Raw genomic sequence first — 23,465 nt, 5'->3', positions numbered from 1 at the left:
GTGTTTTGTTATTGGACTTCTGTGCTCGCCACGGATTGTCCATAACGAACACCATGTTCAAGCATAAGGGTGTTCATATGTGCACTTGGCACCAGGACACCCTAGGCCTCAGGTCGATGATCGACTTTGTGGTCGTGTCGTGGACTTGCGCCATATGTCTTGGACACTCGGGTGAAGAGAGGGGCGGAGCTGTCAACTGATCACCACCTGGTGGTGAGTTGGCTTCATGGTGGGGAAGATGCCGGTCAGACCTGGTAGGCCCAAACGTGTTGTGAGGGTCTGCTGGGAACGGCTGGCAGAGTCCCCTGTCAGAAGTAGCTTCAACTCCCACCTCCGCAGAACTTCAACCACGCCCCGAGGGAGGTGGGGACATTGAGTCCTAATGGGCCATGTTCCGTGCCTCTATTGTTGAGGCGGCTGACCAGAGCTGTGGCCGCAAGGTGGTCGGTGCCTGTCGTGGCGGCAATCCCGAACCCGTTGGTGGACACCGCGGTGAGGGATGCCGTCAAGCTGAAGAAGGAGTCCTATAGGACCTTTTTGTCCTGTGGGTCTCTGGAGGCAGCTGATAGGTACCGGCAGGCCAAGCGAACGCGCTTGGTTGTTGCTGAGGCAAAACTCGGGCATGGGAGGAGTTTGGAGAGGCCATGGAGAACGACTTTGGACGGCTTCAGGAGATTCTGGTCCACCGTCCGCGTCTCAGGAGGGGAAGCAGTGCAGTGTCAACACCGTATATGGTGGGGATGGTGCGCTGCTGACCTCACTTCGACGCTAGGGTCGGTGGGGGAGTACTTGAAGACCTCCTCAATCCCACTAACATGCCTTCCAATGAGGAAGCAGAGCCTGGGGACTCTGAGGTGGGCTCTCCCATCTCTGGGACTGAAGTCACCGAGGTGGTCAAAAAACTCCTTGGTGGCAGGGCCCCGGGGTGGATGAGATACGCCGAGTTCCTTAAGGCTCTGGATGTTGTAGGACTGTCTTGGTTGACACGCCTCTGCAACATCGCATGGACATCGGGACAGTGCCTCTTGATTGGCGGACCGGGGTGGTGGTCCCCCTCTTTAAAAATGGGGACCGGAGGGTGTGTTCCAACTATAGAGGGATCACACTCCTCAGCCTCCCTGGAAAAGTCTATTCGGGGGTTCTGGAGAGGAGGGTCCGTCGGATAGTCGAACCTCGGATTCAGGAGGAACAGTGTGGTTTTCGCCCTGGTCGCGAACAGTGGACCATCTCTTCACCCTTAGCAGAGTCCTGGAGGGTGCATGGGAGTTTGCCCGACCGGTCTACATGTGTTTTGTGGACTTGGAAAAGGCATTCGACCGTGTCCCTCGGGAATCCTGTGGGGGTGCTCGGGAGTATGGGGTACCGGACCCCTGATAAGAGCTGTTCGGTCTCTGTACAACCGTGTCAGAGCTTGGTCCGCATTGCCGGCAGTAAGTCGAGCCCGTTTCCAGTGAGAGTTGGACTCCGCCAGGGCTGCCCTTTGTCACCGATTCTGTTCATAACTTTTATGGACAGAATTTCTAGGCACAGCCAGGGTGTTGAAGGGGTCCGGTTTGGTGGACTCAGGATTGGGTCACTGCTTTTTGCAGATGATGTTGTCCTGTTTGCTTCATCAGGCCGTGATCTTCAGCTCTCTCTGGATCGGTTCGCAGCTGAGTGTGAAGCGGCTGGGATGAGAATCAGTACCTCCAAATCCGAGAGCATGGTCCTCAGCTGGAAAAGGGTGGAGTGCCCTCTCAGGGTTGGGGGAGAGATCCTGCCCCAAGTGGAGGAGTTCAAGTATCTCGGGGTCTTGTTCACGAGTGAGGGAAGAATGGAGCGTGAGATCGACAGGCGGATCGGTGCGGCATCCGCAGTGATGCGGGCTCTGCATTGGTCTGTCGTGGTGAAAAAGGAGCTGAGCCGTAAGGCAAAGCTCTCAATTTACCAGTCGATCTACGCTCCTACCCTCACCTATGGTCATGAGCTATGGGTAGTGACCGAAAGAACGAGATCGTGAATACAAGCGGCTGAAATGAGTTTCCTCCGCAGGGTGTCTGGGCTTTCCCTTAAAGATAGGGTGAGAAGCTCAGTCATCCGGGAGGGGCTCAGAGTAGAGCCGCTGCTCCTCCGCATCGAGAGGAGTCAGATGAGGTGGCTCGGCATCTGATCAGGATGCCTCCTGGACGCCTCCCTGGTGAGGTGTTCCAGGCACGTCCAACCGGGAGGAGGCCCCGGGGAAGACCCAGGACACGCTGGAGGGACTATGTCTCCCGGCTGGCCTGGGAACACCTTGGGATTCTCCCGGAAGAGCTGGAAGAAGTGGCCGGGGAGAGGGAAGTCTGGGCCTCTCTGCTTAAGCTGCTGCCCCCGCGACCCGACCTCGGATAAGCGGAAGAGGATGGATGGATGGATGAAATTCTTTGTGCCTTCAGCTGAAAACAAAACCTAAAGCATTAAGCATTCCTTCAAAAAAAAAAAAACAAACAAAAAAAAATCTAGGATATCTATAGTCAATTATGAGAAGAAAAGTTCCAATCAAAATCAGACAAAGTTACAGCTAAACAACTGGCCTTGCATCCCTTTTTAAACATTCTACTGATATCATATAAGTTCATGCTGGACCATATAAAAAATGAAATCCTGTTAAATTTCATGGGCTAACATAGCAGCTTAGCCCCAAGTGTCACTGTAGGTCAATAAGAAAAGGAGTAGAATAGAGTAGTATCAACAACTAATTATAATAAATGCCACACTGAAATTTGTGTGCAGATCCTAACTAGAATAGCTGAAATATAAATACCTGATCAGCAGCTGTAGACAGGTTATGCTGGATTGAAATAGTGAGTCTTCAACCTGTATTTAAATGATGAGACTAATGGAACACAAGCCGGAAGATCATTTACTACATTTGGGGTGCTGAAGCAAAAGGTTTAGCCTTCCATAGTAGATTTATTTACAATCTTGAGATTGCAACATACAATATGATTTATTTAAATCAGTGTCTTTACTCATCTAATATCAATTTTATTTTCAGCAGTTGTCTGTTTCTTGTATCATATTTCTGCTGTGTTGAGATTCATTTTATTAAGTAAAATGTGTGGAGATGGAGCTTGTATGTATCATACAAAATTACATCCAGATGGATACTCAAGACATCTACTTCAATTTCAAATGGATGTGAGATATCTAAGTGATATGAGACAGGCATAAGTGAACTTGGATGGTCTGGTTTTCCTGTTGTATTTCTGTGTTTTTTATTTAGTTTTCTCTGGATTGATTTTGAAGTAAATTGTAATGTTATTATTTTTTCGTGGAGTATGCTGTTGTAATTTTTTTTTGTTTTTGAAAATAAACTAAAGAAATAAAAAAATGTCTATTTAATTTCTCAAAGGTTCTTTGTGCCTCAGCTTTCAATAGAAATCAATGAAAATTAATTTTGATAAACATATGCTTGAGGCAAATAGTTTGCTGAAATATTTAATTAAATGACTATAATGATTTGCAAAGATTTCAAGTACTGTAGTTGGACCTGTTTAACAGAATTGGGTTCTTTCCATTTGAACATCACCTTCAATTTACTAGGGTCCAAACTCAGTCCTATGCTACTAATAAAAATATAAGACAGATGATCTGTAAAGCTTGCCTTTCTTGAGTTTTACAAATAAATTATTAGCACATGACTATGATGGGACCATTTTAGCATGCCAAAGACCATATTTTGGATCAATGTCAGAAAAATCAGGGCCTTCTTAACTTATAGGCACAATAGGCACTTGCTGGGGTCCCTAGGATCATAGGGGCCCACAATGTTTCTGATGCCTGTGTATGTTTCAGTTTTGTTATCAAGACAGGAACCCCATTGCACTAGGCCTGAGGACCTATGATGCCGTTAAGACAGCCCTGGGCCAAATCATATGGAATTATTTGGTTTTGTAATGTTTGTTTATTGTGTTGAAAACAAGATGTCTTTCATTCATCACCATCTCAAATTATAGGTACTATATATAGATGTAATTTGGTAAAATGCTTTGAGTCTAATTTAGTAGCGCAGAGGTAAAATAAAAAGGGAAGATTATTAAAGCATGAAAACAATGAGGAATGACTTCATATATTTATGTTAGTTGGAATGGCCAGTTGTCTGGGTGATCTTTTGACTTTGGAACCCCTGCAGATTCTGTCCTCCTGGCCATATGGCTCTTCTTTAGCTTAAAATGCAATAATATATATAAGGACGCTGCTTTTTGGCTAATAAAATAATGTATCTATGTTACGTAAGCTTGTATTGATGTATTGTTTAGTACTTATTCATTGTTATTCTTACCTAATTTAATCAGTTTTTCTTTTCTTATAACTATTTCTTTTGACATGTTTTAAATCACTTTGAGCTACATCTTGTGTATGAAAATGTGTCATAGAAGTAAATTTTATTTTTATTTTTAATAGTGATTTTATCGGGACACTAAATTATCTAATAGTGCACCCAGTAGAAGATCTATGGCATGCTCATAGGGATGACATGGAGGTAATCCCTGAAGTTTCCTAATGCTAAACACACCAGCAATATCAGTGTACACTGTAGAAAGTACTTCAGCTGAATTACATAAATAGAGAAAGTGACATTTTAAGCCTGTTTCAAAGCAGAATTTTATCTAAGTACTTGTTTCAAGAGTATCCAGTCAAAATTAAGTGTATGCTGGTGAGATAATGTGTATCTAAGAAAGACTTCATTCCTTTATATCCAAGAGTCTTCTTTGCATAGAAAATGTTGGTGACATGAATACTAGTGCACCAGAACCAATCAGACCTCTGTTACAGCTCTAATTCATAACTTTATCTCTAAAAGCTCCTTTCACACTTGCAGCTGCCAAAGGACACTAGCACTAAAAATTTTCACAGATCCTGAATCAATATATTATTAATCTGAATTGATTTGTTGTTTTAGAAATACCATTTTTGGAATTATGCCCATGTGTCTGTCTGTGTGTTAACCATAAGTGGCCTTTTATTCATGCAGCTGCAGAGTCCGATTTATTCAACTTTACTTTTATAATAATTGTTTAATATATTCATTTGATTTGGTTTGTTGTTGATGGTTTTTTAATGTACCTAAAATAAAAATATAATCATTCTGTTGTGGTTTACTCCTCAGATATATATCCCCTACTCTCTCTTCTGTTCTTTTTCCGGTTTTCTGTGGTGGCGACCTGCACCACCACCACCTAATCAAAGCACCATGATGTCCCTACATTGATGGATTAAAGGCCAGAAGTCCACTTGACTGTCATCATCAAGTCCTTCCATGAGAACCCTAGGTAGAATGCCTAGAGGGGGCCTGGAACCCCTGCGAATTTTATTTTTTCTCCAGCCGTCTGGGTTTTTTTTTTGTTTTTTCTGACCTCCCTGGCCATCGGACCTTACTTTTATTCTATGTTAATTAACGTTCACTGATTTTAATTCTTACTTTGTCTTTTTTCTCTTTCTTCTTTTCTTTAATTTCTACTTTGTCTTTTTTCTTTCTTCATCATGTAAAACACTTACATTATTTATATGAAAATGTGCTATATAAATAAATATTGTTGTTGTTGTTGTTGTTGTTGTATCTGAGTATACAAGAAAGTCTAGGGGAGATCACTCCTGATTTTTAACTTTTTAAAAGTCCTAACACTTAGCGCTGCTCCTGGTTGTTTCTATTATGATTTTAGTGTATCTTAGCTGTCAATGACTGCCAGCTACTAAAGCGAAGATAATGGAAAAAGCATTTGTTGATGTATGCTCTCCTAATTGTCAAAGTTTCAGGATAAACAGTTTTGCATTGTTTAATGAATTTTTTGAGATGTATTTTGGCATAGAACTTCGGTTTTATTGAAAATGTCTCAGCTTACTGATTTGGGTTTTCACATTTAATTTCTTTGTTTTTCTAGTTTTGACCTCAGCCCATTTAAGATTTTATTTCTCTCATTTCCCCTTTCTTCGTAATACTAAATAGATTATTCAAGGTTCCAGATGTTTTCCAGTCATTTGTAAATGATATTAATTGTCCCCTTCTATATTCTAGTGTGTATAGACAATATATTGATATTTTCCTAATGTGTTAAATATTACTCTTCATATCCATTTGGAAAGTTATGTTCAACACATTAGGAAAGTATTTTCAAAATTCACAAAAAAAAGTTGATTTATAAAACTTTAGAAATTCAAATCTCATAAGCATTCTGTTTTAATTAAGGGGTATCTCATTCTAAACATAACTTGGACCAAGCTACAATAGCAGCAATCCTTAATGGAAGGTATCCAGAACATTTTGACATAGTTTATTAACAATAAATGAAGTGTAACTTTCAATCTAATTTACACTATACAAATGCTTAATACTATTCTTAAATAATAAGTGTTATTGAAATGTTACTGTATGTTTTTAACAAATTAAATAATATCCACGAATTGATCTATTTTTCTAGATTCATTAAAGTGTATCTATTTCAGATCCACCATTGATACGATCCAATCACAGCCAACACTGGAAGAAAAGTAAAAGCATTCCTGGATGAGACACACTTCCATGAATATACAAGCTCATACATCCAGTGACATAAATTGTCCCTAGTGTGTGCCCTGCCTGGGGTTTGTTTCCTGCCTTGCACCCTGTGTTTGCTGGGATTGGCTCCAGCAGACCCCCGTGACCCTGTAGTTAGGATATAGCGGGTTGGATAATGGATGGATTTTTAAAACTAACTCACTTAACTTTAGGATGTAAGGTTGAGCCAACATGGACCCTGAGACTATACAGTGTATAAACTGTGCATGCAGACATTGGAAAGTATATATATTTAACCTGAAATATGGAAGGTGTAACTACTATACCACATACTTCCAAATTCTTCCTGGACTTATAATTTTTAGCATTTTGTTATGTCATTCTCATGAAATTGCATAATTGCAATGAATTTTAGTTCAGTCTTTTTTAGGTATCTATTTTGAATACTGCGTACACAATTAACAGAAGATGCCAAAGAAAATTCTTATAAAAATGTGCTTAGGCATGATTTTTTTTAAAAATTTTTAATGAGCCAGTGTTTAAAAGGGAAGTTGTGGTTTTGAATTGATTTCCATTCTGAAGTTTGTGGCTGCCTGAAGCTGTTTCCCATGATATTCTGCCAAAGTTTCATCACTTGATAAAATGAAAAAGCTGTAAAGACTTGTTCTCTGATTGTGAAGGCTTTGAGTGCTAGTTGGATTTTGTAAAGCGGCCAAATCTGAAATCTAAGGTAAAAGATCACATTAAAAACCAAATGCATAAGCAATAAGACAACTGGAAGAAAAAAATAAAGTGTAAACAAGCAATGACAATAAATGAGTTGATATCATCATGTTCATTTAATTTTCTAACCCACTTAATCCAGACAAGGGTTGCATGAGGAGCTGGAGCCTATCTCTGCTATAATAGGGAACAAGTAAGAAACAAAAACTTGACAGGGCACCAGTCCATCGCAGGCCAAACACACACCCCTTCATACACTAGGGCCAATGTAGCAGGGCCAATTCACCTAACTTGCATATCTTTGGTCAGTGGGAGGAAACCAGAGTACCCAGAGGAAACCTACACAGACCTGGGGAGAATATGCAAACTCCACACAGAACTCTGGTTTTGTTCCTGCGAGGCAGAAGAGCTACCACCGCACCACCATGCTACAACTGTCCAGTCCATTACTTTCAGATACAGCTTACAGTATATTTAATGTCTTCAGATTTCTTTAAGCCTACTGCAGGCTTCTGAAGGTTCATTGTCTCATTGTCACTTAGCATTTATTTTAAATAGCAGCTTTTAAAGTAATCTTTGTTACAATTACTTTTATTAAAAATCAATTGAAACAGCAGCAAAATAATGCATATGTGATTTGTTGTTAATCATATTACTCTAAACATCATCAGTTAAGCACAAAAAGCAAACATATGACAGTAGAAAGTCTTAGACTACACTACAGAAAAGATTTATATGTTCCATTTTAGGCACTGACTGGAAGAGTACTAGTATTGACTGATATACTTTAATTCACTTTTGCAGTTGTGTTCACCAAAAATAAGCCGAGCAGCCGGTTTAGATATTTTTCTTTTTCTCAAAGCCCCAATGATTCTTTGCAACGTCAGTGTGACGTCACAGAGCTAATGCACCCAGGCACAGAATTTCCATGTGTGCGTACTCAACTCAATCTGTACTCCAGGCGGATTAGCACCCCACATGTGTTTAAAAAAAAAATTAGGAATGGTTTCCCCTAGACTTTCTCGTATACTCAGATACAGAAATGGATATTTGAAGAGTAAACCACAAGAGAATGATTATATTTTTATATCATGTACATTAAAGAACCATCAACAACAAATCAAATCAGATTAATAATATATTGAACAATTACTATAATAGTAAAGCTGAATAAACTGGACTCTGCAGTTGCATGACAGACATAATTCCAAAAAGTGTATTTTCAGACCCAGGGAGGTCTAAAACATCAAGGTTCCTCAAAATCCCGAAATTGAATTTTTGGAGGTTTCCAATAAATAGAAACCTATTTCGTATACAAGAAAGTCAGGGAGGTCTAAAATGTTGAGTTTTATCAAAATCTCGATTACAATACTTTCCCTGTACTTCGTATACAAGAAAGTAAAAATAATTGCAATATTTTCCATTTGTGGGGTACGCTATCTGAACATAATGAGAATATTGTGAGTACTGGCTCTGAATATACAACACTGATCCATGTGTGCTTACTCACTTGCCACTACACCACCATGGCTAATTTTGTACGGCATATGTTATTAGCCAAGCAGCACAGCTATGAAGCAAAAGAAGCATTAAATGAGCACTGTCACTCCCCATCCATGAGTCAGAAAACACATGAGACCTTGTGAAATAATAAAAATAATTAAAGATTTATTACCATTTACAAGGCAGTTTCTGTCTTCTTGATGGATGAAAAAGTGCAAAGCGGTGGCACAGCCAATGTGTGCCCCAAAGATCTGGGAGCTTATTTATTATTATTTTTTTCTTTTTTACATATTGCTAGTTTTTGGCAATTTGTTGTATTTTGTATGTGGTTATCATTCCATCTCCAAATTTTGTTGCTTGAGGCATGGTGGTGCAGCAATTAGCAGTCAGTTTTCCTACACGCCTTTGTGTTGAAATCCCAAGCAAGTTTTCTCCCAGCTTATTTTATTTCAATAATAGTTGGAAATTTATAGAACTAAGAATCTGTAGCTCTAAGTCTTTCACTTGCATATTTTCACTTAAACATTTTCCAGTTTTTCTTGTTTATATATTTACTGTGAATTAGGCAATTTGTCAAGTTGCATGTCCTCAACTTGGAAATACCCCAAGGCAAAGTATTTCACCTCTATACAAAATTTATTCTGAGGTGATTCACCAAACATAATTATTAAAATGGAGTGATGATATAACAAAATTAAACTCCAGTTTGTTGCTTAACCATTTTAAGTGGTCTTTAATGAAACTGATGTTAGAGAATTTTATTTGGAAAAATATTACACATTATTATATTTATTACATGTTATTATAGGATGGATGTGGTTGTGTTCTATAAGTATATCAGTACATGTTATGGTTCTTTAGAGGTTTTTAGTCAAGCTGCTTATTTTTTATGATTCATGAATTTGTTTCCCCATTCAATATTATATGAATCAGGTGAGGTCAGGTTAGGGAACATGCTGTGGTACAGCGCGTTGCCAGAACCACTACATAAAGAAACAGCTTGGGATCCTGGTTGGCAACCCCCCAGGCAGTCAAGTGGTCAAGTCCCATCCCCCAGAAATGACCATCTACCTGCTGCAGCTAGGTGTTATGGGGGCTTCCCCATGGCCTGGTCCAGCCACTTGGGCCTCAACAATGAGGATCCTGTTAGCCAGATAACCCTCATTGAATCATTACACATGGCCCTTGTTCTGTAACTGATGCTCTGTCATAATGCAGATAATGCATGATGGCTGTACCCAAGACATCATTAACACTAGAATTACTGAAGTAAGAAACACCACCATGCACCAACACCTGGAGACTGGGCAAGATCGGGAAAAAAAAAAAAAACACTGTCACTGACTACAACTGCATGATGGTAAGCAAATAAATATATTGCTGCATTAGTGCAAAAATATTTTCCAAAATGTACTATACTGTTCATAAATTGAATTATTCCAAATGTCATATATTCCCATGTCTCTCTATTTTGTCAGTGGGGATTTGATATCATGGACCAGAAGGTGCACACTAATTCAGCGTGAGCAGGAACACTCAAGAATAAAACGGAATAAAAAAAAAATCACATCCACACTCATTCTCATTCACCCACACCACTCACACCCATGTCCACAGTTTTCCCAGTCCCAATCTCATTCATGCACAAGATATGACACTGTTTTCAAATAAAGAGGTGGTATATACTACGTCTTTATCTGAAAACAGCATTAAATCGGGGGTTTAGTTGGGGGGGTTGTGGGAGCGTGAACATGACTGAGAGAATAACAACTGAAAAAACGCTAATTACTACTAAAAATTTACACCGGCTGTTACAGACAAATCAAATGTATGTTTTTATTGTATTGCCAGTCGTGAACTGGGTCCTTCATCGCACCATATTTATGTCTGTGAGTGATGAGTGTCAGTTTGAGAGCGTTCACTCGGAGTTTCTTGCGAGACCATACATTTCTGTATATTACGGTTGTTTTGGAATCGTAAGGACCTTTCGTCGGGTGTCTCAGCACACTTTTGCCTCTTTCTTTCGCGATCAAGGCGTAATCTGTCTTCTCTCTCTGTAGGGGTTTCAGTTGCCTTTCATTGTGTGGCAGAGATGCGTCATTGAGCTAATCTGTGTTAATGCTGAGTGTCCGTTTCTTGCGAGCGACTGTCACGCCTTTGCCTCTTTGCTTCGTGATCATGCTGTAATGTGTCCTCTCTCGCAGCAGCAGGTTTAGTTACGTTTCGTTTCGGCATTGTTCCGTAAGGTCTCCTCCGTACAAGTGCACATGAGTAGCTGAAGACAGAAAGGCATAGTGGGCATAGTGAAACACACGAATTGGTGACCAGGGGAACCATCCGACTCAGACTATCAGACTATCTGATAGATAGATAGATAGATAGATAGATAGATAGATAGATAGATAGATAGATAGATAGATAGATAGATAGATAGATAGATAGATACTTTATTAATCCCAAGGGGAAATTCACAGTTATGTAGGAACCTCAGGTGTCTGCCCATGAGGATGTAATTAATCTCTTCACTGCACCACCTGTATTTGAGAAGCAAGTCCAACAATGCGCCTCAGGGCGCTGGAACTAGGATCTGACGATCGGCAGCCATAACATGGAGCTACATTTACCATAGTCAGCAGATCCATGTGGATCGACACAATCCTCATAGCCAGCCCTGTCAGTGTCAATGGTTGCACTGAAGTCACCCACAACGAGAGGAGTGTCACCTTGCAGGCACCCATCAACTATGAAGCGAAGATGCAAATAAAATGTCTCTCCCCATAATACGTTCAATTGAAGGAGCAACATCGGACACCATCGGAAGAAGCTGATCTGCCTTAGCAACACCTACTCCCTGTGTATTACAGCATTCAGAGCAACCAGACCAATAAAAGGAGTACCCACCTACAGAGATCTGGCCAGTGCCAGGTGCGCACACCTCAGAGAGTGCTGCCACTGAAATGCAGAGTATATGATGCTTCCCCGACATTAGAGGAAAATGATCATCATGTCAGAGAGACAAGATGTTCCACGTACTTACCCAGATGGGCTCTCTCAAATTGGGACCCGAGTGCTACCGTGCAGCAGGCGATGCCTCAGCACCACACCAGTTCTGATCCTAAACAGGCCTGACCCTGTTGTCTCTCTGACAGTTTTGACTCCCGAGGGTTTTTACCCATTCCCTTCATAATGTGAATAATGTGAAATATGAATATTTAATGTAAATGTATGTAGGTTAATTTTGATATACACGCATGCACAATGTAAAGTTTCCCAAATAATCTAACACATACATCTTTGTGAAATAGGAAGAAAACCATTCAGACAAATTGAAAACATGTATGTTTCATAAAGGGATAGCCTAGGGCAAGGAATATATCAAGGATGCTAGGGCTTTGAAGCAAATTAACTAACTACCATTTCACTTTTGGGCCTGTCTATAAATAGTATTTATGCCAGTTTGGCTGCTGAAGCAATCTATTTTTTGCTTCTCAAGTTAACTTTTCTGTCACTGGCTAATAATACAACTGTCTGTCTTATACGGAAGTAGTAAAGGAGCATCACTGTTATACATCTCAAAGTTTTGACAGGTGTATGTCCCGCCCCCCTGGCATTTCCAGTACCCAACTGATGCCAGCTGGTTAATGGGGGCATTTCCCCACACTCTGTGTCTCTGCCCATTTTCGGGGTGATGTTTGACAGGCATCAGATCTTTTGTCAGTCGTCCGTAAGGAATTGGTCAGCCAATCTTGGCCTTGGTTCTAAAGATAGATAGATAGATAGATACTTTACTAATCCCAAGGGGAAATTCACATGGGGTAAAAACGGGGTTGTCAACTTTGTAAGCCGTGACAGACCTTCGGGGACCTGTAAGGTGTCAAAAGGTAAGTCAGCAATGGGGTGGAGCAGGGCATCTTGCTGCTATCTGCATACAGAGCCGGTGTGTGTACAGAGAGTACAGAGAGCATGTGTGACAGACCCAGCGAGAGGATGTTGAAGAATGTTTTAGAGAGAAGCTATTACACAGCCAAGGAAAACCTGGCAGTACAGCCCAAACACACCATGGGCATCCCGTTACCTCACCCACTTTCCAAAACCATACCCTTTATAAAGCAAAGCATAAAGTAGAAGATACCAAGGCATCTTAAAACAATAGCTTTCAGAGAGGATGTACAAGAAGGTTTTAGAGAGAATCTATTACACAGCCAAGGAAACCTGGCAGTACAGCCCAAACACACCATGGGCATCCTGTTACCTCACCCACCTTGCAAAACCATGCCCTTTATAAAGTAAATCATAATGTAGTAGATACCAAAGTGTCTTAAAACAACAAGTTTTATTGAAGCAAAATTCCAAGCATAACAAAATAAGACGTGGTCTTCACTTTCAGAGTTACACACTGTGTGCTACACATTAAAATTGTTTAAAAGTATGAATAAAAGCAGGAGAAACAGCAGTAAAATATACACACAAGCTTGTTTGTATGCAGATTAGCAACTTATTTGAAAAGAAACAAAACACAAGCATTGTATACATGTATGAGAGCACAAATCAAATTGCAGACCAGGTCCAATCCCATCAGTGAACCAGTAATACACCTAAAATAAAATGTTTAAGCCAGCACATGTTTTATATGCCTGTATTTCACTAAATTATGCAAGCCTATTTTCTCCTTTTGGAACAGAGCCAACCACATAAAGCTGGTCTTCACAGGCTAAATCAGTTGTGTGTAAGCATCAATAGATAACTCTCCCTGTTCAAATTCAGCGATAATATCATCCACATCACTCTTGATAGCTTTATGAAAACAAGAAAGATTATACATTTTTAGCAAAGCACGCACACAGGACACAAGTCTATCCTTTCTAGTCCTTTGGAGCATAAATAAGCTATGTTTATATGCAATAAATGGTTTAGTGAACCAAATATTACAAATGTGTCCATCTGGTATGCATTTGTTCTCTTGACATTCAGCACATTTTCCCCTAAATGTTCAACAGAGCTAAACACATACAGTAAGCCCAGATGACTGAACGACCAATTATTGTCATAATGATTCTTTTTCTAGCAGACATAATATAAAGAGAAATCCTTCTATAGGTTGTATTACGTGTCACATTGGGCTGGGACCTGGTTTTCCTTGTTCTAGCTGCCGAGTCTTGGTTCCTCTGACAACAAAAACAAAAAAAAATACAACAGTTAGGCAACAGAAAATATAACTCAAACTGGTCTTGTTTAGCATGGATAATGCATCTTGCTTAGGTTTCTGTAAATCGATGTTGGTTTTAAAGAATAACTGTAATGATGATTAGAGACAACTTCAAAAGCTGCTGCCCAAATCTTGGGCTTTGTTGCACGGTGCATCTTTGTATAAGCTGAAAAGGGCTTACTTCAGCAACAAACTGCTTCAGACTATTAAGAATATGAATTTTAGTTGGTTTAACAATTCTTAATCCACACAAGGGTTTAACCATATAAAACACCATGTGTATTAATCTTTTAATACTGATCTGTTGACAGATGCTGGAAACACAAGGGTTCATTTCCTCAGGATCAAATTCTAGTAAAAGACATGTGGGCCTGAGATTTGTCACCCAAACGGCATGCTAAACAAGACCCAGTTAATATATCCCTTACACAGGTACTGACCACGTAAGCTACAACAGACTTTATGCAATGGTTCATTAAAATCAATCCGGCTCTGTGACTGCGATGGCTGAGAAGTGTTTGAGAAATTAGTCTTGAGACTTCAGTCTTGAAGTTGAACAATCTTTTACAATGTGCTTAAATACCTCACCGGCCATCTTAAAGTCATGTTCATATGGGAAAAAAGAAAAGTTATATTCCCACACGAAAAATACATATTCCTAACAGGCTATCAGTACAACATAAAAGAATTCTGGATAACATTTCAGAAGCCAACAGGATAGCTTTCTCAACAGAATCGTCATTACTTTTGGAACAGATATAAGCCATGCATCTTAAAAGACACAAAAATGTATCACGTGTCATTACAGGAGCAGTATTCCCTATTGATCTATAGACACATCTAGTCACACGTGAAATAGCCGTTATAGTTTTTACATCGGCCCTTCTGTCCTTAAAAAAGTAAACACTCCACTAAGCCAGGCATTCTTTCAGCAAGACTTTCAATCTCACAAATGAATTCTTTAACATCTGGTTTTAATTCATCTTTCTTTTTATTGATAAGATCTTTCAAAGCTGCTGAAAGTACTTCTTTCGCATAATACAGGTAGTCCCAGGGTTACGTACATCCGACCTACGACATACGAATGGGGTCGCAGCTGCGACGCATGCGCTTCAGTAACTGCCACTCTATCATTTTTGGTCTGGGGACGCTGCAAGTGGTTGCTGGACGGAGGCTGGAGGGGGGGATTTCGCTGCTCACGCAGTGTAGTGTCCCTCTGCCAGCTCCTGGTGTTGCAGACACAGGCAGCATGCTGTAGTGGAGGTGACTGTGAGGTGGGCTGGTGATGAACCGCCTGTCGCTGCCCCCATTCATTCTCAATAGCAAGCCTGCTTGTATTGTTAAGCACATAGCAGGAAGTTGTCTCTTGTCAGTACAGGGTGGCCCAGATCTAATTATGCAGATCCAGATTGTCTGGATGACTTTGATTTATGCAGGGACGATTCCAGTTCGGGGCAAAGACGATTCTTCATGTCTTCAGTTTGCACACTTCTCGATGGTCCAGGATTTTTCGAGTGATTTTCTATGTAATAAACTGAATAAGTTATAGCGTAATGAAAATTGCATAATTATATCTGGCCCACCCTATACATCAGACGTGCTGAGGACGGGTGCCTTCCTGCTGTGATAGCGTGTACAGTGCTATGCAGAAGAGCTCATCTTAACCTTATGTCTTCACCCTTCAAGAATGTCTCTGAAACACAAATCTGATGCAAGTGCTGGTGAAAAGGTCATGCTGCTTCCAGCAGGTGCTTCAGTCTTTTACACGGACTGGCGAGTTTCTCTTTTTGGCATTTCCTTTAAAGAAAAAGTAAATAGGTGTGAAAGTCAAGAAAAGCAAAACATTTGTGAAAGCCAAGAACATTTTTAAAAAGGCATACATTCAAAATTACCTGTTTAGATTTCTCTGGTTCAGGTTCACGTTCTACAGACTGGTAATCTTCTAAAATGATGACACTCTGCTTTAGTGGTAGGTTTTGTTGTTGCAGAATCCATGTCTTGCTTCTTTCTAGTAAAAGAAAACAGATAAAGACGAGAATGCTCGACTGGCCAAGCAACACACGGACACGGGTAAGCTGGGGCAGCAAGCTCAGATTCCACACTTTGGCTCTAACTTTTCAGCTTGTCTCCACGATGGACCAGTGAGAACACTCAACTGGCCAAGTGACACGAAAAGAATTGTTAGCTGTAAAACAAGCGTTGGTGTCTCCTTTCTGACTGATAGTGGCGGACTCAGCCAGCCTGCTAGGTCTCGGTCATAAGGAGATGGCCAAATACCCTTCCTTAAATATGATTTTGGGTGAGGCTTTTACAATGCTCGGGCCAATCAAAACATTTTAAGATAAGATTATTTAAGATAACCTGCCAACATATTTTTAACCAATCAACAAACACATGCTCCACGTTAAGATAGTCAATGGAATTACACCATGCTGGTTCGGGCATGCGATGACTGCATCAAGCACTTCCCAAGTTTATAACAGCCAATCAGGATACAGACCAGGAGGCGGTAATGTGAAAAGTCTATGGGTGAAAGAGAACATGGCGCGACTGTAAAAAATGTATGAACTGGTGTGTCAATGAAAAAATGTATTAGCATATGAATTAAACAGTGACAGACAAAAATATCGTAACACATACAATGCTGGCGTGGGTATTCGGGCTGTTGTTTTTCTAAGCAAGGAGATTTCACTTCGCATCTGAGCAGAAGACAACACATGTAACACATGTACTTTTAAAATTTGTATATTACTATGATTGTGCATCATGGTGTGTTATTCTATTATAGACCCATAAACTAAAACGTAAAAATAAAATGCTCTTGTCATTTTAATACACGGAATTTAATTTATGATACACCTAGAAGTTGGTAAGACACACCAGGGCAGACAGTCTTTTAAATAAATAAATAAATAAAAATCTGATAATGCGTCAATATTTATGTATATATAGGTCATGACTTTGTGCACGTTTAATTAGTCTTTTTATCCCTGGCATGATTAACTTGTACCTTAAAATAAGAATAAGAAAAAAGAACCAGCGCATCTGATACGTGTGTTGGCCAGTGGCGCTGCACGCATAGAGCTGTCATTTTCTAAGTCGGGTGATTTCGGTTTGCGCCTGAGCAAAAGTAAGACATGCACTTTTAAAATGTGTACATTATTATGATTGTGCATTACAGTATGTCATTCTATTATAACCCCCATAAATTAAATGGTAAAATGGAATTCTTTACAAAATTAACATTTGTTGCTGCTCGTTGAGATAAGACGTGTGTACTTGGTCCGGGGGCCTTATTGGAACATTCTAGAGGTACCCATTGTATAAAATGATTACAATCAACAATTACCCCTAAGCTTTTTACCTCTGTCTTGACTTTTAATTCTAATGTATCCAGTTTATTTCTAATAGCCTCATTGTATCCATTATTGCCACTTGTGCTGTAACATAGCAGCAGACCCAGTGTATGCACTCTCATAAAGAAAGAGCGCTTACCGGTTGCTGGACAACACTGGAATTGTTTGCAGCTATTCAGCAGGGGTACAAAATTGAAAGCATATATGAGATATGGTATTTTGAACAAAGCTCTAACAAACCTTTTTCAGAGTATATTAATGCCCATTTTACACTTGAATTACCTAGAGCCTACAAAAAAACTCGTAGATCTGCCCCACCTTAAATTGCTTCGCACCTCTCAGAGTGTAAACAGTATGTATCCATGTTTTATGAAAAGGAAGTCGTACAATTAAGCGAGCACCTAATTAAAAAAAACCTGGCCAGAAGACAAATTGCAAAACATTTTTTAAATTCCTTATGGGGTAAGTTTGCACAAAGACCTAATTTGCCATGTACATTTAGTTATGGACCCAGAAAAACTGTTTGAATTATTATCTGACCCAAATTATGAGGTATCTACTTGTGATTTTATTGATGATGAATGTGCCTGTGTGACTTGGATATACGACAAAGATCGTTACAGCACATTGTCCAATGTAAACATATTTATTTCGAGTTTTACTACAGCTTATGCAAGATTAGAGTTGTATAATCTTTTGAATAAACTGAACGAATGAATACTATACTATGACATGGATTCAATTCTTTATATTTCCAGAGCAAATGAATGGGAACCAGAACTCAGATGTTATTTAGGAGAATTAACAAGCGAGTTATCAACGAATGAATACATCACTGAATTTGTAAGCAGTGGGCCCAAAAGCTATGGCTACAAGCTATCCAGCGGTTAAACCTGTCTAAAAGTTAAAGGTATAACATTAAATGTTAAGAACTGTGAAAAGGTGAATTTTGAAAGCTTAAAAGAACTGGTCTTTGACTATGCAGAAAATATAAATGTGTCTTCACAACATAAAGATATTAAACTTGAAGATCTTGGTATTGTAAAGGGTAAAATGGAGCTGGCAAACAGAAACCAGAAAAATAAAAAAACACAAAAAGTTGTGCATGACAAGTGTGCATTAACCAAACATTTTATGTTGTTACCTTTTGGCTATTGATTCTGAGAAAAATAAATAAATAAATAAATAATAATGGACGTTTGTTTACAACACCCGTTTTCCAGTATCTTAAGCAGGCCGAGCAACTGTGGAAAATCTTTTTTTGTGAAAACATTACTAGAATTGGGGGTGAAATGTCTCACCAATCACAAAATATCCTGTATAGTTATTCCGCTTGGCAACCTCCCTATACAGAATTGATGAAAAAATTCAGATGTATAAAATTCTAAAGTGTATGTTCATTTTGTTGATCCTGTTTCCTCACTCATTAGTGTAAAATGTGCTTCCTGAGTGATGGATTTAAAAATTTTTGGCTAAGTCAGTTCCACCAATGCCACTTCCCAGTCTCTGGACAGTTCTATTGTCTTGGCTAGCTGAATGGTGAATGATGCTATCGTGTTGTTGGGAAAAGTCCTGGCTGATGAATTACTCGGCGATGTCACATAAAATCCATTTCTGACTTTAGACATTTTTTTTCTTGCTTTCTCATCTCCTTATGTCTTTCACTTCTTAAGCTTTGACCCAACTGTTAAATTTCTTGTCCCAACCAAGCCTTTTTACCAACACATGCTTGTTTCTACCACGCCCGTGAGTGGCTAGAATTTTCTGGATACGGTACATCTGGTTAGCATTGGGGTCTATTTTTTGTAACTCTTCTGCATAAAATGTCCCTTGATTTCATAACCTGCGTAATCTTTTAGCTTATATACAGGTCTGAGCTGTTTAAAACAGTCCACGATAATAAATATTTCATCTGTATGACTGCTCATAGCCTTCTTTGAATACACCTTTTAATTTTGAAACTCTGACATGATCATCTGCTTTTAAAATGCACAGAGTAGATTTTCTTTGCACGGCCCTGCGACAGACTGTTTTCCAGCCGCTCAGAGCATTTTCTGGAGTCACGTGTACAGGTCTGTTTTAATCGTGGTGTGAAAACTGTGGTTATAACTCTCCGACAGAACATCTATATACCAAAAAGTATTTGCATATGTAAAATATTTCCACATTTTGGACTTTAAGGTCCTATGGAGCCATTCTACTATGCTGGCCTTTACATCGCTGTTCATGACAAAATGGACAATATTGTTCTGTCTTAGAAGTTTTTGTACCAATGTGTTATGAAATTCTTTGCCTTGGTCTGTCTGTAGCTTCTTAGGAACTCTACCCTGTCTAAAGATCAAACTAAAACCCTGAGAAACTTCTTTCCCTGTCTTGGCCTTTAATGGCTGTCACAATAATGAGACATACTCTGATAAAGGTTTGGGGCAGCCACCTGTATATTCTGGTCTCCTGGCTGCAAAGTCGTTTTTTTTCTCACAATACCCACCAGGTAGCCTAAATATTTGGCCTCGCTCAATCCAAAGAAGCATTTCTTGGGATTAATCCGGAGCCCGGCCTCGCTAAGTGTCCGCAATACCGCTCGGACATGCTGTAGGTGTTCCCTTCATGTGCTGGAATAGATGACCACGTCATCCAGGTAGGCAGCACTGTATGAGTTATAAGGCCAGAGTACTTTGTCCACCAGACGCTGGAAGGTTGCTGGAGCCCCGTGTAACCCAAATGGAAGGACACGATACTGCCAGTGTCCGCTAGGGGTACTAAACGCATTTTTTTCCTTCGCAGAGTCCGCGGGGTCCCTGTCCTTCCACGGTTTAGGCAGGTTCACATGATAAACCCGCTCCTTCGACCGACGATTGGGTTGACTCACCAAATAGTCGACCAGTCCCTTCCTCTCCTTAACTTCGTAGGGGCCTTGCCAATGGGCAAGCAACCTAGAGTGGGAGGTAGGCACTAGGACCATGACCTGATCTCCCGGGTGGAACTCCCGAAGAGACATGCCACGGTTGTAGTAATGGACCTGTGCTGCTTGAGCCTCTTCAATAATCCATGTGACTTCCATTTGACTTTTAAGGAGAGGCCGAATCTTTCCAAATCTATCGCGTAACTGCGCCATATACTCTAATATGTTTGTAGAGGGAAGAGCCTCTTCTTCCCATCCTTCTTTTATAATATCTAATATGCCCCGGGGTTGTCGCCCATACAGTAATTCAAAAAGGGAAAACCCAGTGGAGGCTTGTGGGACTTCCCGATAGGCAAAAAGGACGAGGGGAAGGAGCTGATCTCAGTTCCTTCCATCCTCGCTGACCACCTTACGCAGCATTTGTTTGAGACTCTGATTAAACCTCTCCACTAAACCTGAGGAAGATACACGGTCTTTAAATGCTTTATTTTCAGTAATCTGGCAGTCTCCTTGAACGTCTCCAAGGTGAAAGGTGTCCCCGGGTCCGTCAAGACTTCCTTGGGGATACCCACAAAGATCCCTAGTAATTCCCGTGCAATGGCTTTAGAAGCGGCTGAGCACAACGGAACAGCTTCAGGGTATTTGGTATCATAATCCACAAGGACTAGAATGTACTTGTGTCCTCGGGCTGAGGGCTCTAGAGTTCCGACTAAATCAATGCCAATTCGATGGAAGGGAATGTCAATCAGGGGAATAGGAACGAGAGGAGCGCGGCCCTTTCTTGGAATTTGTCGCAGTTGACACTCCGGGCAGGAAGCACAAAAGTGACGATCCTCCTCATTGATTCCTGGCCAGTAGAAACAGAGCTTGATCCGCTCCAGGGTTTTTTCGGTGTCCAAGTGGCCACCTAGGAGGTGGGCGTGTGCTAACTCACAGACCTGCCGCCGGAAGGTCCACGGTATTAGCAGCAGCCTTCTCTCCTGCCCGTCATGCATTGCTACGCGATAGACAAGGTCGTTGTTTAACACAAAGTGAGGACCCTGTGGCAATGACTGGTTTGTGCGCTGGCCGTTGACTAGGACCATTGCATTTTTTGCAGATTTCAGGGAATCGTCACTCCATTGCTCCCTTTTAAAGGAGGCCGGCGTCTGTCTAAATTGAAACCATAAAAGGGAAACAGGGTCTGCACTGACCTCAATGGGCGTGGTTTCCTCCCGTTCTGCCGCGGCGCTGGTGGATGACGTGTCGGCACGTGACGGCCCGGGAATTGCCACATCACTCAGGACGGCCGCTTAGTCTCTCTCTGCCAGCTGATTACACGGCGTGGAGGCAGCTTGAGACGTCTCATCTCCATCCATAACTAGGCCCAAGTTAACCCCAGGAGTGGTATGTGTGTCACTGCTTTTAATATTAGGCCAGTCCCGCCCTAGAATCACCGGGTGTGGAGGATCAGGGAGGATTACCACGGTTAATTTATGAACTGATCCTCCGTAGCTGATGACACAAATGGCGGTCCTGTACCAGCGAGTTTCCCCATGGACACAGGTTATACCAGTCTTAAATTTCAACCACTGTTGCGGTAGCACAAATCAGCGGGCAACAATGGAAATTTTGCTGCCGGTATAGAACAGAGCAGAAGTTTTATATCCATTAACGGTCACCACGCCTATGTGTGGGACGGCCAACGGGTTTGTCAGAGCACACCAACCCCTCTTCCCCCTCCACCTGCATTCCACCTCATTCCCAAGCGGTTTGCGCGTCCGCGGCCTCGGGGACGTCAGCACAAGCTCTGGGTTGTATGGGAGGGGCTAGGTTTTGGGACATACTCTGGTTGAGTTGGGCCAAGGGACAGTTCAGCTCCCCCAGATTGTGAGACCATCCTTTGTCTTTCTACGAGCTCTATGAGTTCTGCCATGTTTCTAAACTGTCTACCCCATACCGGCTGGGTGAAGCCCCGGGGTAGTGTGTCCAGAAGCAGATAGCAAGCCACCCGCTCTATTATTTGAAAGGGCTTGAGTTCCTGTGGCCGTAGCCACTGCCCTACCTTTGCCCATAGGGACCAGGCTTGTTGAGGGGTCGGCCGCTCTGGGTCGAACCTCCAGTTTTTCAGGCTACTCACCTGCCAGTCTGGGGCACCCCTAGGTGGAAATCGGGGCTCTGGCTTCACAGGGAGGAGGGCACTCTCCTCCGAGAGAGCATAAACAGCCCTCTTTGCCTCCCCCTTCCGAAGCAGCCCAAGTCTGTGAGCCCCTCCCGAACACTCCCTGGCCTGCCTAGGTTGTCTAGTGGAGCATGCCGGGAGCAGAGCCTGTACTGGGCCACTCCGAAACATGTGACACCCTCCCCACCTGGAAACTCGGCCCCGGTACACTCCCACCTGGATGTGTTGCAGGTCCTCTCCCCTTCTCTTCCAGGACTTCTCGATCCTGCTGACTACGCCAATGTCACAATAATGAGACATACTCTGATAAAGGTTCGGGGCAGCTACCTGTATATTCTGGTATCCTGGCTGCAAAGTCGTTTTTTTCTCACAATACACAGCACTGATGTGCATACAAATAAGTCCAAAACAAAACTGAAGGAAAAGGGAAAAAGGGCAGGCTTTTAAAGGGGAAGACAGGAAGTAAGGTCATAAGGATTGGGCCCCTGTTCTTCAATCATTGGATCGAGCCCAGACATGACATCACAGGGACCGGAGCTGGTAAGGTCTACTTCCATTGGCTTGGCCCCGGAAGTGACATCAAGAGAGCCAGGTGGAATCTCTCGGGAATGGTCTACAGGAAAGGGAGAAGAAGAGTCAGTGCACTCTGCCACATCCTGGCATGCCTCAGAACTGTCTTCATTCAAGCCCTTTAGCTGCCTCCCATGCGCACGTGTGTGACATGGCACAGCCGAAGCATATTTTGAGAGCACATCGATACACATGAGGATACATTTATGCCCATCATTGAATTTGGAGTTATAAGACATCTCTACCAAATCTGCTTGTCACTGGTCATCGACCGTTGAAACAATTGTTCTGTTTCTCTTGAACCTCAGCCGTGCTGGTTTGTGCACACTGTAAATATATTGGCCACTCATCCATTCCAACACTTTTTTCGCTTAAAATTTTTCCGACGACTTAATACATTTCTCAATAATCTGTTAATACAACCAAAACTGCCAGGCTCCTTGGGTGTGTAATAGATTTTCTCTAAAGCCTTCTTGTACATCCTCTCTCTGGGTCTGTCACTCATGCTCTCTGTACTCTCTATACAC

This window comes from Polypterus senegalus, chromosome 7, assembly GCF_016835505.1.
Source record: "Polypterus senegalus isolate Bchr_013 chromosome 7, ASM1683550v1, whole genome shotgun sequence".
NCBI classification, from domain to species: Eukaryota; Metazoa; Chordata; class Cladistia; order Polypteriformes; family Polypteridae; genus Polypterus; species Polypterus senegalus.
Note: the sequence above shows the minus strand (reverse complement) of the source record.